General features: G+C 34.0%; 1 non-coding gene across 1 annotated transcript; it reads right to left on the reverse strand.

Moving 5' to 3' along the window:
- Nucleotides 1-855: 855 nt before the first annotated feature.
- On the reverse strand, nt 856-962 carry LOC119541077. Its single transcript, XR_005218206.1, has one exon. It is a non-coding gene; the product is annotated as a U6 spliceosomal RNA (small nuclear RNA).
- Nucleotides 963-16,143: the final 15,181 nt, after the last annotated feature.

Here is a 16,143-nt window from a genome sequence, read left to right on the forward strand (position 1 = left end):
TTAACTTGTGAAAGATATTAACCCTGTTCTCCAAAAATGCATACCGTATCTACAATCACTTAATATTTTACACATAATATTAGGATGTCTATCAATCACATGAAATATGGACCACCAATTAGGAACCACCAATTAAAAGTTTTTTTTTTTTTAATTCTACAAAATTACAATTTGGTTCATTTTATGTTACATAAATTTATCTAAATTTTATTAGGGATCTTGGATTATAAATTTCTCTTTTGAGGATTATATTAATTTGTGATCATTTGAAAAAAATACAAATTTTTCATTATATTTAAGTATATATGTAAAGTATAGAATGTATAGGCATATAATTTTAATAATAGTCACTGAAACTTCATGAATTATATCATTTAGATTTTCTGTATACTTTTTAATCTTTGATCTACTTGGAATATATTAATCTGAAAACAAAATGTTAAAACCTGAATCAATGATTTAATCAACTATTTGGATTTCCAAGAGTTTTTAAACCTATGTAATTTGGGATGATTTCATATTTTCATTTATATCTTGTCATCAATTTATTCATTTTTAAAAAACTTTTTACAGTACTCATTGGACACTTGAAAAACATTTTAAAAAGGGAATAGAGAAAAATTTTGCAGTAATGTAAAACTGACAATAGGCTAAAATACTTTGTAATTGATGTCAAAAATTGCTGAGATTATTGATAAACATTTTGGTAAGGAAGAAAATCACTATATTGGCAAGGCTAATTGTTCGTGTGAAGTATACCATTTCAGACCACTAATGGAAGAAAATCCTCAGCAAATAAGCATCTAAAGAAGGTCATCAAAAAGGAAAGTTTAGTAGTTTTATGATACATCACTTAAAAATATGGAATGCTTCATGAATTTGTGTGGTGTCCTTGCCCAGTGGCCATGCTTATCTTCTCTGCATTGTTCTAATTTTAGTTTATGTACTGCTGAAGTGAACACCCTGTCATCAATTTAAAATAACTTTTTTGGTAATACTTTTGTCTCATTTCTGTCTACTCTGTTGTTATTATCACAACCCCTGTTTTCTTTTAGATTTCATTTGTGTTATATTTTGTTCATTTCTTTATTTTTGGATTTACGGGTCATTTTTTTTTAAGTAACCCTCATGTAAATTATTTGTATCTGAATATAGTTTATACCTGGATGTTTGTAGTAGGGTAATTTAGTCCATTCTTGTTTATGAAGATGATAGTTTTGACTTCTTTTTCCAGCTATAAATTTTTATAATTTGTGTTTCCTCTTCCTTTATCTACATTTATATTTTATGTCATTTGATATATTAATGAAGTTATTTCTGATGTTCTTTTTCTGTTCTTCTGGAATTGATTTATATTTTTGTTCCGACAGTGGTTATTTCAATAGAAATAGAGAACTAAAAAAAGTTGAACCTATACACCTATTTGCAAAGATTAAGTGCACAAGTGAAATAATATCTAGATAATGAAAATATATTTCAATAACATATTTTTTATGCTCCTCACTTATCTCCCATGCATTGTTGAGACAATTAAAATTTTCAATCTAAATTATTACTTTTATTTTCAATGTAATTAATGTTCTCTTTTAATCCTGCTTTCTTGACATTTGTATAAATTCTCACATCCACATTAATAGTTTCTTAACTTTGAACTATGGGTTTCATTTATCACAATTTTCAGAAATTTTATATTGAAGCTTTGAATTTTGAAATGTATCCTTCTTTTAAACTTAGATTTGAAAAATAATTTGGCTGTGTATAGAAATGCTGCTTAATAATATTGTTTCAGCAAATTTTGCAATTATGCTTAATTGCATTCTATCATTTTATGCTGTGGAAGAGAAGTTTGAAGCCAGATATTTTTCTTTCATGTTTGATTCCTCTTCCTTTTCCAAATTCTTATATGATTATGTCTTTATCTTTGAAATTCAGAATTACTTCTAGAATAAATTCATTATTTTTGTTACGAGAGAATAAAACCTTCTTTGCTAGATTAAAGATGGGGACAGATTATTTGTTATTAGTTAGTTGTATTAAGAATTGCTAACTAATTTTCCTTGAGTCTGTCCTGCCTAGTGACTTATTTGACTTCTTTTAAGATCATTGTTGTACCGGTTGTCTAAATATTTATAGTGGTTCTTGTGGAAGAGCATTGCTACAGACTCTTAAGTAAATTTCTCATTAAATAAAATCTGTAAAATCCTTCTGAGCCTTTTCTCCATTTCCTCCCATAAAATTGAGCTCTGTAGAGAATTTTTTCTTATAATGCTAGCTAATGAACTTTCAGACCTTTATCTTAAAAATTCAAGTTTGCATAACTAACAAAATGAGTCTAAGAAATAAATGAAGGTATTGTCTTCTCTCCCTGTATATGTGGGCAGAGAAATACTACATTGCATCATCAAACCTGGTTAAATAATCTTATTTGGTAAAAATAAAATGAGAACTTTCCCAAGAAGATCATTTTTTTCTTCTGTGTAAAACTGGTACATATGTGAATATTCATAACTATTATTAACTTATTCTGTTCTCTGTTAAGTACATATGTCCATGGAAATACACTTTGAACAAAAGGGGTCTTTCCCCCAAAACTTTAGATATCCTTCCTAAGATCTGTGAGAATAACCTTAAAAAGATTGATTCTATCTGGCTGTGTTTTTTGCCCTGTGAACAATATGGAAATTGACATCTTGAATGACTAAATTCTTTAAATACTGAGATGTTTTCTCTCTCATACCAAAAGGGGATCATTGGGACTTTTCTCTTCTCCTATAGACATACTGGAGAAATAAAATCCTATGACTCTGTTAGATTATTATGGGTTATCCACGCAGTGTACTGACAGTACATATGGATTGCTAGCAAAATTACTGATTCACTGTTGACTTTAAACCCAGTTGAAAATTTATTCAGTAGGTCCACCTCCTGAATTTATCCTAAATTAGAGGATTCTAATGAGTTCTGCAAGTTTGGGGAAAGGTAAAGAAGTAGTATTTTCTTTGTTCACTATCTCTTCAGGCTTTTACTCAATGAGTGATGAATGAAAGCAAGTTGATGATGCAGCCAAGTTTTCTCATCTCACACACATTTCCTACCAGAGTTGTTGTGGATTCCCTCTTAATACCCACAGTGTTATCAAAATTTCCCAACTGTACTGATGGATCATGTGGTCAGAAAAATTGATAGGACCAAATATGTGAACACTGAATTGTAATTTCAATTTCAATATTTTTCTTTTAATATTTCAATTTGTAGCACTCCTGATATTTAAAAAGTGGGTGGGAACTGGAGTGCTTTGTAAACTTCTAAAAATATAATCGCAATTAAAAGATTGTACAACTTTCTATGTATCTTTTATGTGCTCCAGAAGATATTTGGTTCTTATTGAAGTGTTTCAAATGCTTGTGTCTAATTTGCTACATTAGAGTTACTATGCTTGACACCAATGTATTACAGGGAGCAAATAATTGAAAAAATAGAATTCAATACTGAAACAGAATGTATCAGTTCTTTAGATTAATTATGACTGTCTAAATTATCAATCCAGAAAGGGCATCTTCAAGAAATTATTATTAATTATAAATATAAAAATCATTAATATTTACAATGATATAGATAAAATTTAAAAAAACAATTTTGGGATATATTTATTGAGTATATGTTAGGCAGAATATAAATATATTATGTAAGGAATTATTTTTTAAATTGTAGGAAAATACTAATATGTAAATATAATTCATGCAAAATGAGATAGTCTACATTAGGTATGTAGAGTACTGCTTTTTTCTCTGGAACTCTGAGCCCATATACCCTACAGGATACATAGAGTGAAGTTCTGTTCTCTCTTCTTAGTTTCTCAGACAAGTAATTAACAGAGAAGTGTTTCTCTTCTTCTGCCCAAAGCCTTATTAGTTTTTAAAATTCCAAGTACTTAAATATATTATTAGAACACACCATAGGATTTAATTGAAGGCTTACTATTTTACTGTTGAAAATATTTATGATCTACAAGTACTGTTTTAGAACTTTGAAGCTTGAGACAAACTACAACTAGGTAAAAGATAAATTTAAGCATATGACTAAAATAAAATCTTTTTTTAATTTTCAGATTAATACTTTTTCTTCCTGCCAACCTATAAAATATTGTACCTGTTATTAACATTGTCAAATGTTATCTGACTGCATCATATACTGAAATCCTTGTGTAAGGAAATAAAGCCTCAGATTACTTTGTTGACTAATTTGGTGTATAATATATATAGCTATTTGTCCACATTTCTCAAGAATTTTTTGTAATAAATTTTGACTACTTTGGGTAATGTATCTTGCTTGCCCTTTATATAGCTTTCAAACAGTAACTCTTCTTATCACTGTTGAATTCCTTGTGAGAACAAGATTTTACAGTTATGACAAATCTCAAGTTTATAATAGCCATTTTTTATCACACTTTCAATGAACTTACATACATATTTATATTTATACGTATATTTTCATATATAAATACATTTTATATATATTGATACTTATATACACATAGAAATATACCAATTTTTATATATATGGAATCATATCACCAAGTTATAAGTGTTTCCAAATGCTAATTGACTGAAAATATATATTTCACAGTTTTATGATGAGTTGCTACTAATATTAAATTCAAATATTTAGTGTAAGAAACATACGCCCATGTTAGGTTTTCCTTTATTTCATTGAACAGTAGTTTTCTCAATGCCAACTGGATGGAATATCATTATTTCTATCTTTTCTATCATGTGGTCTAGAGAGTGAGGAACTGAATTAAAGTGTGCCCTGCAGTTGAGTAAAGCCTCTCTGAAGAATGACTTACAAGAACATTAAAGCTGCCACCTATCTAGCTCTAAGCATTTGAATTTTGGGATTTACAATTTATATTCTGACTGATTTCAGGGAGGTGATTTTGGCCTTAAAATTAAGACTAATAATGCAAGAAACTATAGGACATTTCAATCTGGCTTCAGTTTACTGCTGGGCTATTTTTAATTTTGTTGATTTCAGAAAACTTCAAAGATCTTTTGGAACTTATTATGCTTTTTTGTACTCCTGTCCTTGTTTTCTTTCTTTTAGCCACTGTGGCAGAGCATTTTCAGTTGTCAGCCCTAACACAAAAGCTATAACACAGAACAAGCTAAGTAACATTTTGGGACTACTAGGCCAAAACACCACAGGAGTTTCCCACATAGTGCATTTATGGTGGTTATTTCTTATTAACAGGATGGAAAAAAAGTTCTCTAGTAGCATCAAGGGTACCTCTGCTGATTCCAGTGGCCAGCTTATTTCCCAATTTAATTGCATCATGCGACTTTTGCCTTTAAGACTTACTAATATTGGAGCTCTCACTTTACGTATTAAGAAAATAGGAAGACATCTCTATAGCAGTGGAACTTTTCTCTATAGAAAGTTCAGTTTGGTGGTTGAGATAAAAAAAAAAAGTAAAATTTAAGCACTTGTATTTTTAACCATGATTCTAAAAACTATCAATAGATTATAACTTAAACTCTTCAGTGCTTAACACTTATTCTTTTAAGATAAAAAGTGTGGTTGATTCCGTTTTGTATCCTGGACTTGTAAGGAAGGGCTATGTTACATACTTGAAAAATAGCTTCAAGATACAAATCTCAACAAGATATAATTGAAACTCTTCTAAATGACTTATATGGGTCTCTCTGACCTCCCCATGTGCACCTCTTGCCTCACAAGATTTACAAAGTTTTCAAACATGAGTTGGATCCTGAAGCTTGGAAAACATCGATATACTCTACAGAGACACTGAACTGCTTGCAGTTCCTTGAATAACCTCATCTGATACTCATTCTACCCATTTCTTCCTGTTGACATTTATGCCTTGACTGCTTTTCTCCTTTCCCTTCACTGTAATGTCTAATCATCCTTTAAGACTCTGCTCAGTAAACCTTCTCTCACATAGGAAACCTCTCCTAGCCCTTATCCACACAGCAAGGAATGGTAGGTGATGCCCCTCCAGCCCCAGTGTTCCTTTAAGAGCTTATGCATTTCTCTCATCGTATGGAGTAGTGTGCTGGGAAATAATGATTGGAATCATTTTCTGCCACAAGAGATTACTAACTGGTGCAGGAATTACTATAGAAATAGATCCCAGCGTGAAAAAGTTAATAGGTGTCCTAGGGACAAGATCAAAGATGGCACAGTCCTTGGCATTAAATTACCATGTTCCCAGCAGTAGTAAGAGGAGCTGAACTATTGGTCTGCCTTCCTTAAGAGATAAATGAATAGGGGTGGAGAGGAGCAAGACAGATTATTGTTGAAGGGAAGGGAAGTAGTGCTTGATTCATTCTCTCTTCTTAATGTTAAAAAAAGGAGGATTTTTGCATACACCAGAGGCTGCTATGTTATTCCTCATTGGGAATCAGTTTACTCTGACAGCTTATTGACAACTTCATTGTTACTGAGGAGGGGGAGGGAGAGCATGGGCATGAGGTGCTTAAAGTTATGATAAGGCAGAATGGGGGAAAGCATGATCCCCTTGAGCTACCAGTTCTGTAGCAGTACAGAAGAGGGATCCTGTCCATTTCCACAGGCTTCAGAGTTGGGTCCATAGAGAACAAATGAGATTGGAGGCTGGTCTGGAAGTCAAGATGTGTCCATCAGAAGACAGTATTTTGATGTTGTCCATGGAGGCCAGCAGGAAGATAAAATTGTTTGCCAGAGGGCCATCAATACCTAGAAAATCTGCTTGGGGTGAAGTTCCTCCTCAACAGAGCCTGTGGGGCTTTCACCATGCATGTAACTCATTGACAATTTGCTAAGAGTAGTCGTGAAGACCAGCAGAAGGAGGGTAGCAGCCTTGCCAGAGGAAGTCACATGAGGAGGCACTCTCTCTTTGTCCTTTTCTTGGCCTCAACCCTGGAAGTAAGTACAACTCCATTCATTAGCAAAACTGGGGTGAGGGGCAGAGCTTTGAGTTAAACATTATGACTTTTATTACTCTCGAAAACACCCTGTTCTTTTGCTTACTTTAATTCATTAGTGTAAATCACAAGTATAGTTGGGACTTAAGCATTATAGATAAAATTAAAAATAACAAAATCAGGAAGGGGACAAGTGGATTATTTTAACCACAGCTGCTGCTACAGAGAAAAGACTCTTTGGCCATTCCTTTATGTGGAAAGAAAAATAACTATAGGTAAAGTTTTAAAGCAGCAACTATCCTGAACTTTTTTCCTCACTGAAAGCAGGGAATTCTGTATCATCACGTACAATGGAGCAGTAGCAGCAAGGAACTGATTTTAGTATGCATCAGTGGCAGATGATTTTATAGGTAAATATTAAAGACAATGATAAAACTCTTGATTTCTCACATTTCTACAAGGTTTTATATTAATATTAGGAACAAAAATTGTTAGAACTGTAAAAATGATGACAACTTAAAAGACAACATTAAGATGATTTTAAATTCTTAACTTATATTAAACGTGGCTAGATGTGTTCTTGGCAACTGAAATCCCAGGAACAGAAGTGATGGTGTGAACTGGCACAATGCCCATGAGAGAATGGGAGGTAGGTATTTAATAATGATGATGACAAAAAACTAGAAATAGGTCTGATAAATTCCAATTTGAGTTGCCTAAACTCAGGTCTCCTCATTTCAATAGGGATAGGTATTTCACCACCGAAATGCATGAAATTATGTATAGCTAGTATTTATAGTTTAAATGTGTTTAAACTGACTTTCTGGAAAACTATATACCTTATTTTCCTGCTTTGGTTTTAAGAGATTCTTTGTTTTCATTCATTACAGAATAAAAGGCTTGCTTCGATAATTGTTAAAGAGAAGTATCTGTGACAAATGATTAGTTACAATCCACATTCCAGCATTCAGGGTAGGCAAGCAAGACTTTGTAGTTCCAAGTACTACAGTAAAAAAAAAAAACAAAAAACTGATTGGCTTCTTATGCAGAATAACACATTTTTTTAAAAGTATATTAAAGCAACCCTACCTCCCTGTTCCAGTTTGCTAATGCTGCTGTTTTGCAAACTATCAGAAAGACAAACAACCCAATTAAAACATGGGCAAACAATATGGACAGACACTTGTCTGAAGAGGAAATACAAATGGCTCAAAAACGTGAAAAAATGCTCAACTTCACTCACTATTAGGGAAATGCACATCAAAACCACAATGAGCTATCATCTCACACCTACCAGAATGGCCATTATCCAAAACACAGAAAATTACAAGTGCTGGAGAGGATGTGGAGAAAGAGGCACACTTATTCACTGTTGGTAGGAATGTAAAATGGTGCAGCCACTCTGGAAAGCAGTGTGGCAGTTCCTCAGGAAGCTAAGTATAGATTTGCTATATGCCGTAAGTATAGATTTGCCATATTCCATTACTAGGTACATACTCAGAGGAGCTGAAAGTTAAAACATGAACAGACATTTGTAAACCGATGATTACAGCAGCATTATTCATGATTGCCAAGAGATGGAAACAGCCCATATGTCCATCAACAGACAAGTGGATAAACAAACTGTGGTAAATACACATGATGGAACATTATGCAGCTGTAAGACAGAACAAAGTCACGGAACATATTAAATTGGGTTGTTTGTCTTTCTGTTGTTGAGTTGTAGGATCCCTTTATATATTTTGGATATTAAACCCTTATCTGATATGTGGTTCTCCAAATATTGTCTCCCATTGCATAGGCTACCGTTTTACTTTTCTGACAAAGTCCTTTGATGTACAAAAGTGTTTAATTTGAAGATCTCATTTATCTCTTTCTTCTGTGGTTGCTCACGCTTTGGGTGTAAGGTCTAGGAAACCACCTCCTATCATTAGATTTTAAAGTTATTGCCCTACATTTTATTCTAAGAGTCTTATGGTCTTAGCACTAATGTTTAGGTGTTTGATCCATTTTGAGTTAATTTTTGTATAAGGTGTGAGATAGGAGTCCTCTTTCATTCTTTTGGAAATGGATATCCAGTTCTCCAAACACCATTTATTGAAGAGGCTGCTCTGTACCAGTTGCTTTGGCTTGACTGCCTTATCAAAGATCCATTGTCTATAGATGTGAGAGTCTATTTCTGAACAGTCAATTCAATTCCATTGGTCAGTATCTCTATCCTTATGCCAGTACCATGCTTTGTAATATGCTTCAGAGTCTGGTAGTGTGAGACCTCCCACTTCATTCCTCTTTCTCAAGATATTTTTGGCTATTCAGGGCACCTTGACCTTCCAAATAAATTTGGTTATTGGTTTTTCTATTTCTGCAAAGTAGTTGTTGGCATTTTAATTGGTATTGCATTGAATCTATAAATCAGTTTAGGTAGAATTGGACTATTAACTATATTTACTCTTCCAGTCCATGAACATGATATGTTTTTCCATTTTTTTAGGTCCTATTTGATTTCTTTTAGCAGTTTCTTGTAGTTTTCTCTGTATAGGACTTTTGTGATCTTGGTTAAGCTTATTCCTAAATATTTGATTCTTTTGGTTGCTATTGTAAATGGAATTTTTTTCTTGATTTCCTCTTGTTGCACATTACCTGTGTATGGGAACACTACTGATTTTTGTTTGGTGATCTTGTAGCCTGCCACTTTGCTGTATTCATTGATTAGTTCTAATAACTGTGCTGCAGATTTTTCTGCATTATCTACATACAGAATCATGTCATCTGCAAACAGTGAAAGTTTTATTTCTTCCTCTCCAACTTGGATGCCTCTTATTTCTTTTCCTTGCCTAATTGCTATAGTTAGAACTTCCAGCACAATGCTGAATAACAATGGCTATTGTGCGCATTCCTGTTTTGTTCCTTACCTTAGAGGGAAAGCGTTCAGTCTTTCCCCATTAAGTATGATAGCTGTGGGTTTTTCATATATTGCCTTTATCATACTGGGAAAGTTCCTTTCTATTCTTGTCCTTTGCAGTGTTTTCCCCAAGAAAGGATGTTGAATTTTGTCAAATGCCTTTTCTGCATCAATCGAGATGATCATGTGGTCCTTCCACTTTGATTTATTGATGTGGTGTATTACATTAATTGATTTTCTTGTGTTGAACCAGCCTTGCATACCTGGAATAAATCCAACTCGGTTGCAGTGTATAATTCTTTTAATGTGCTGCTGGATTTGATTTGTGAGTATTTTGTTGAGGATTTTTGCATCTATATTCATTAAAGAGATTGGTCTATAATTTTCTTTTTTTGTAGTGTCTTTGTCTGACTTTGGTATTAGGGTGATGTTGGCTTCATAGAATGACTTAGATAGCTTTCCCTCTTTAATTTTTTTTAAAAGTTTGAACAGGGTTGGTACTAATTCTTTCTTGAAAGCTTGGTAGAATTCACATGTGAAGCCACCTGGTGCTGGTCTTTTCTTTGGGGGAGCTTTTTGATGACTGACTCAATCTCTTTACTTGTGATTGGTTTGTTGAGGTCATCTATTTCTTCTTGAGTCAATGTTGGTTGTTTATGCTTTTCTAGGAATTTGTCCATTTCGTCTAAGTTGTCTAGTTTATTAGCATATAGTTGCTCATAGTATCTTCTCATTATCGCTTTTATTTCTGCAGGGTCAATAGTTATGTCTCCTTTCCCCTTTCTGATTGTGTTTATTTGCTTTCTTTCCTTCTCTCTCTCTCTCTCTTCCTCTCTCACCTAGCTAAGGATCCATCAATTTTATTGATTTTCTCAAAGAACCAATTTCTGGTTGTTTTTTATTCCTCTATTGTTTTCCTGTTCACAATTTCATTTATTTCTGCTCTAGTCTTTGTTATTTCTTTCCTTCTGTTTTCTTTGGGATTGGTCTGCTGTTCTTTCTCTAGTTCCTCAAGGTGAACAGTTAATTCCTCAATTTTTGCGCTCTCTCTCTCTTTTAATATAAGTGTTTAGGGCAATAAATTTCCCTCTCAGCACTGCCTTTGCTGTATTCCAAGTATTGATATGTTGTTTTTCATTGTCATTTGCCTCCAGGTATTTACTAATTTCCCTTGTAATTTCTTCCTTTAGCCACTGGTTTTCTATGAGCATGTTGTTTAGCTGCCATATATTTGCCATAGAATTTTATGACCTTCTGCTTGTTATTTATATCCATTCCATTATGGTCCGAGAAGGTGTTTTGTATAATAACAATATTTTTAAATTTGTTGAGATGTGCTTTGTGACCCAACATGTGGTTTATCCCAGAGAATGTTCCATGAACATTTGAGAAAAATCTGTATCCTGCTGTTGAGGGTTGTAGTGTTCTATAAATGTCTGTCAAGTCTGGTTCATTTATCATGCAATTTCAGTATCTCTGTTTCCTTGTTGATCCTCTGTCTAGACGTTGTGTACATTGATGAAAGCTGTGTATTGAAGTCTCCAACTATTATTGTAGAAGTATCTACTTCTTCTCTCAGTGTTCTTAGTGTTTGCCTCATGTATTTTGGAGCACTCTGGCTTGGTGCATAAATATTTATGATTGCTATGTTTTCTTGATGGATTGACCCTTTTATTAATACATAGTGTCCTTCTTTGTCTCTGTTAATTGTTTTACATTTGAAGTCTAATTTGTCTTATATTGATATAGCCACTCTTGCTTTTTTCTGGTTGTTGTTTGCATGAAATATCTTTTTCCAACCTTCCACTTTCAGCCTATTTTTGTCCTTCTGTCTAAAGTGAGCTTCTTTTAGACAGCATATAGACGGGTCTGCTTTTTAATCCATTCCGCCAGTCTATGTTTTGTATTGGGGATTTTAATCCATTAACATTTAGTGTTATTAATGTAAGTGAAGTACTTTCTTATACCATTTTGTCTTTTGGATTTTATATTCCATATCTTATTTTTACTCTCTCTCCTTTTACCCTTCCTGATAGTTTTCGTTTCTACACTCTTCTTCAAAAATTTTGGAGAATGTAGGAATTTTCTCCTTATCACTGGTATCAAGCAATTTGTTTACCATGTGCCTGGATTTGTTTTTGTGTTTGTGTTTGTGTTTGTGTTTGCTGAGATTCTTGGATCTGTGAGTATATAGTTTTCACCAAATATTGAGAATTTTCATTTTTTATTTCTTCCTCTCTCAGGGATTAACAGACATAACTGATGTCTGTTGTCAAATGTCTGAAATTTAATTTTTCATTTATTTTGTCTTTTTTTAAGTTGTTTAATATGGAGGATAAATTTGGTCCCTGTTATATTGGCTTGACTAAGATATAGAAGTTTAACCCAGTAGTTCTTTTTAAAAATAATTTATTTTTTCAATATTTCAAACCTATAGAAAAGTTGCTAAGTTTCTAGGACAGTATATAGAACCCCTTATCCTATCACCCAGATCCTTCCCCATTTGTTAGAAATGTATAACATTTGTTCTCTCTCTCTCTCTCTCTCTCTCTCTCTCTCTTTTTCTCTCTCATGTGTGAGTGCAATATTATTAGTCTGTTTCTGAACGTTTTGAATGCAAGTTGCAGGCATGAGGTGTCTTTAACACAAACACACTGTGAGTCTTCACTATGTGTGTTTTATCATACAAACATTCTTCTGCATAACCAGTATGTATCCTCCAAATCAAGAACTCAGCATTGATATAACACTACCATCCAACATGCAGACCCCATTCAAATTTTACCAACTGTATCAATAATATTTCCTTTTCCTTTCTTGTTTAAGATCTGAACCACGAGTATGTGTTACGTTTAATTGTCATTTCTCTTCAGAGTCCTTTAATCTGGAAATTTCTCAGTCTTTTGCTGTCTTTCATGTCCTTGAGAGTTTTCAATTTTGTACAGCCCTTATAATCTGTACTGTCTGGATGACCCTCAGCCTGTGCCCATCTGTTGCTTCCTCATCACTAGATTCATTTCATGTATTCCTAGTAATCCTACCATTTGGGATGCTGTGAACTTCTCAATGTACTGTTTACAACACATCATTGTCCCACAACTGGGGTTGTTAACCTAGTTCAACTTGTCATGTTGGTATCTGCCAGGTTTCTCCATCATATTTTCACTATCTTTTTCCTTTCAATTGATTAATATTTTCTGGGAGGTGCTCCATAATCAAGCTTTCACTCACCAGCCTTAACATCCATTGTTGAATCTTGCCTGAAATAATCCTTTCTATGTTGATTGACTGGGCAAAGAAGAGAGGGAAAAGGAAAGGGATATAAGAAGGGAAGGGAAGGTGATTTGAAAAGGGCAGAGGGGAAAGGAAAAGAATATGGAAAGTGATGAGAAGATGAGAAGGAAAGATAGGAAGAGAAGGGAAGATGGGAACCTAAGGCAGAAGTATTGTTTTGAACTATTTCTAACTATGTCATGTTAAAGGAAAATCAAATCAGTCTGACAGTAAAATTCTTCTCTTGTAGTTTATGTTGGATTGATGGAGTCAAAGCCAGACCTTCTGCTTCAAAACAGGAAACTATGTTCTACAGTAGAATTAAGAGGCTTTCAGCAGCAATATTCAGCAACATCTCTGCTCAAGTGGAGCAAAAGTCAACATTTCTGTCTTCTGTTAGAAAATTCAGTTTAGGCAGTCCTCCTTTAAAATATTGTCTAAATAATTATTATATATATTTAAAGATGAAAAGACATCTTGGCTCTTAATTATGACAAAAAGTTCTGGTCATCATTTTGAGGGATGTCGGATTGTTAAGGGGCAGTTGAGAAACAGTTCTACGTGTTATGTATGCTGATTAGTACATATGGGTCACCAGGTAATGTTATAAACTACGGTCTATAACTTAGTGTCTGGGTCATGAATTTTAAGCTCTAGGGGCATATCAGGGTTAGGGGCAAATCAGTGTATGGCTGTTTGACCGGGATTGGTGAAGGCAGGAGAAAGTATAAGGGTGAAGAAATACTGCTTTGTCTTTCCACTGCAGTCCATACAAAGTTTCAATCACAGCTACTGTAACACCTCATTGAACTTCTGGACTATATGCTTCATGGGCAGAAGCCTTATTCATCTTTATATGCCTTATACTTACTTAGCACATTGCATAGCCCATGGTATGAATTTAATACATAATATTTGAAGAGATAAAAGAATAACTAAAACTGTGTGGAATTCTGCTTCATAAATTAATAGGGCAGCATCTGGGGACTGAGGTCAAGGAATAATTGTACAGCGCCCCTTGGATTTGCAGTTATGGCTGGCAGGAGAGGTTACTGGCAATAATTTCTCTAACAACTCTCAGAGTAAATCTGCTACCTTTTACCTTTGATAAATTTTGCCTACCTGCTTAGTAGCTTGCTGCTTGCCTCAAGTTTCAGGACTTGAATTGCTACAGATGGTCTGTAATCGTGTTCCCTCAACAGCAGTATCCAGTGTCAGAGCCACCTTCTCCAGAATGAGGAGAGACCCTGAAAAGAATGCAGATGTCCTTAGTGGTTCACACACAATTGATTCTCTCTCTGTTGCAACTACTCTGCAAGGCAGAATCCCAGGGTGGTTAAGAGCATTGAATTCCAATTTTACCACATCCTGAGTGACCTGAAGGCAATTTACTCAACTTTTTAATGACAATCAAGGTTCCAACAGTCAGTCAACAGTTGGCATACTCCAGAAGGTGTAACCTAGAAATAACAAGTGTGTGCAGAGTTAAGGAAATAACAAGGGATGGCAAGAACCAGAACTAGCAACAGCAGAAAGTTGTATCTACTTTAGGCCTGAAAAGGAAAGCGGAGGAAAAGGTGTTACTGCATCATATACATAGCAAGAGACAGAGTGTGGGGCCATTGATGTGAGTTGTGTTCATAGAGGAAGGAAGTGCCTTCAAAAACCATAGTAAGCTGTGCAAACACTCTGATATCTCCTCCTATCTTCCATACCCTCTCAGTTTCTCCCATTGGCTAAACCCAACCAGAAGCCAGGGGCCACTGATCCCAGGAAAAGTTGAAGACTATCAAGGTTGCAAAATATGGTGGAATAGTTTAGATAATGGATCTGAAGGGAAAGAAAGAATAAAAATGCTCCCTAATTCTCAGCTTCCCACTTTGTAAAATAGGAATTACTTTCAGCTGTGAAGTTTAAATTAGATAATAGATATAAAGCATTTGACATGAAGCTTAGCACATAGTTAACACTTAATACTTGTTAGATATTAATAGTACACTCTGAAAGTTCGCCTGAGGTACTGGTCAGAGGGATCCTAACTTGTGAAAATAATTCTTTCCTAATTTATCACTTAGTTCAAGACAGATAGGATATAATGTAAGAATGTCTCTTCCATTTTTAAAATGTACTTCCAGGCATATATTTTATACAGTTGTAAACATTCCCATCTTGTTGAAAAAGGGTATGAGATCTGGATTCAGAAAGATCCAAGCTCCAACCTGGTCTCCAATTTCTTTACTAACCATTTCATGTGACCTAGGAAATTGTAAATTTTTTATGAGGAACAATTTCTCAAAGTATTAAAAAAGGAATCATCACTACCATACAGATGTATATAAAAAACAAAATGGTGTATATAACAGATACTCAGAAGTTAGCATTATTGTGTTTTATATTACTAAAGAATCTAAATATGGTATTATATATCATAAAGCATAATTGGATGTAAGGTACACCCTTATTTTGTCACTCAGATGTGTTCAGGTTTTTTTTTTTTTTTAATATCAAAAAGAACTATGTTACATAGGTACTTAACTTAAAAAACTTCCCACAGATCATTCGACAAATATTTCAGTGTTTGTGTATTTGAACCTATAGGGCAAATAGTTGACACCAGAGACTAATGTTAATTACCAGTCTATAAAAAGAGTCTACAAAATGTAGTAAATCTCCATAGTTCTCAAATATATTTTTATGTTCTACATTACGAAATAGTAAAGACAATAACAGGTAGACTCCAGATGTTCTCAGTAAAATGACTTCTTGTTCTGCCTACTTTATTTTCCTTTAGCCACTCAGTTATCTGAATCATTTTGGGCAATTCCACAAATTTCCTTGGCCTGCATGGTCACAAGACAGAGGAAAAATGTTTGGAAATAAAAAACAACAGAATCACTCTACCTTTCTTAGAGGGAACCAGCAAATGTCACTGAAAGAGAAATGTTCTTGAAGCCCAAGAATGTTCCAGTGATGAACGTATTTACCATTCTTGATGACTAAATCAAACCCACACCATCATTAGCATTCAGTGCAGCAACAAGACCT

Source organism: Choloepus didactylus, chromosome 7, assembly GCF_015220235.1.
Source record: "Choloepus didactylus isolate mChoDid1 chromosome 7, mChoDid1.pri, whole genome shotgun sequence".
Taxonomy (NCBI): domain Eukaryota; kingdom Metazoa; phylum Chordata; class Mammalia; order Pilosa; family Megalonychidae; genus Choloepus; species Choloepus didactylus.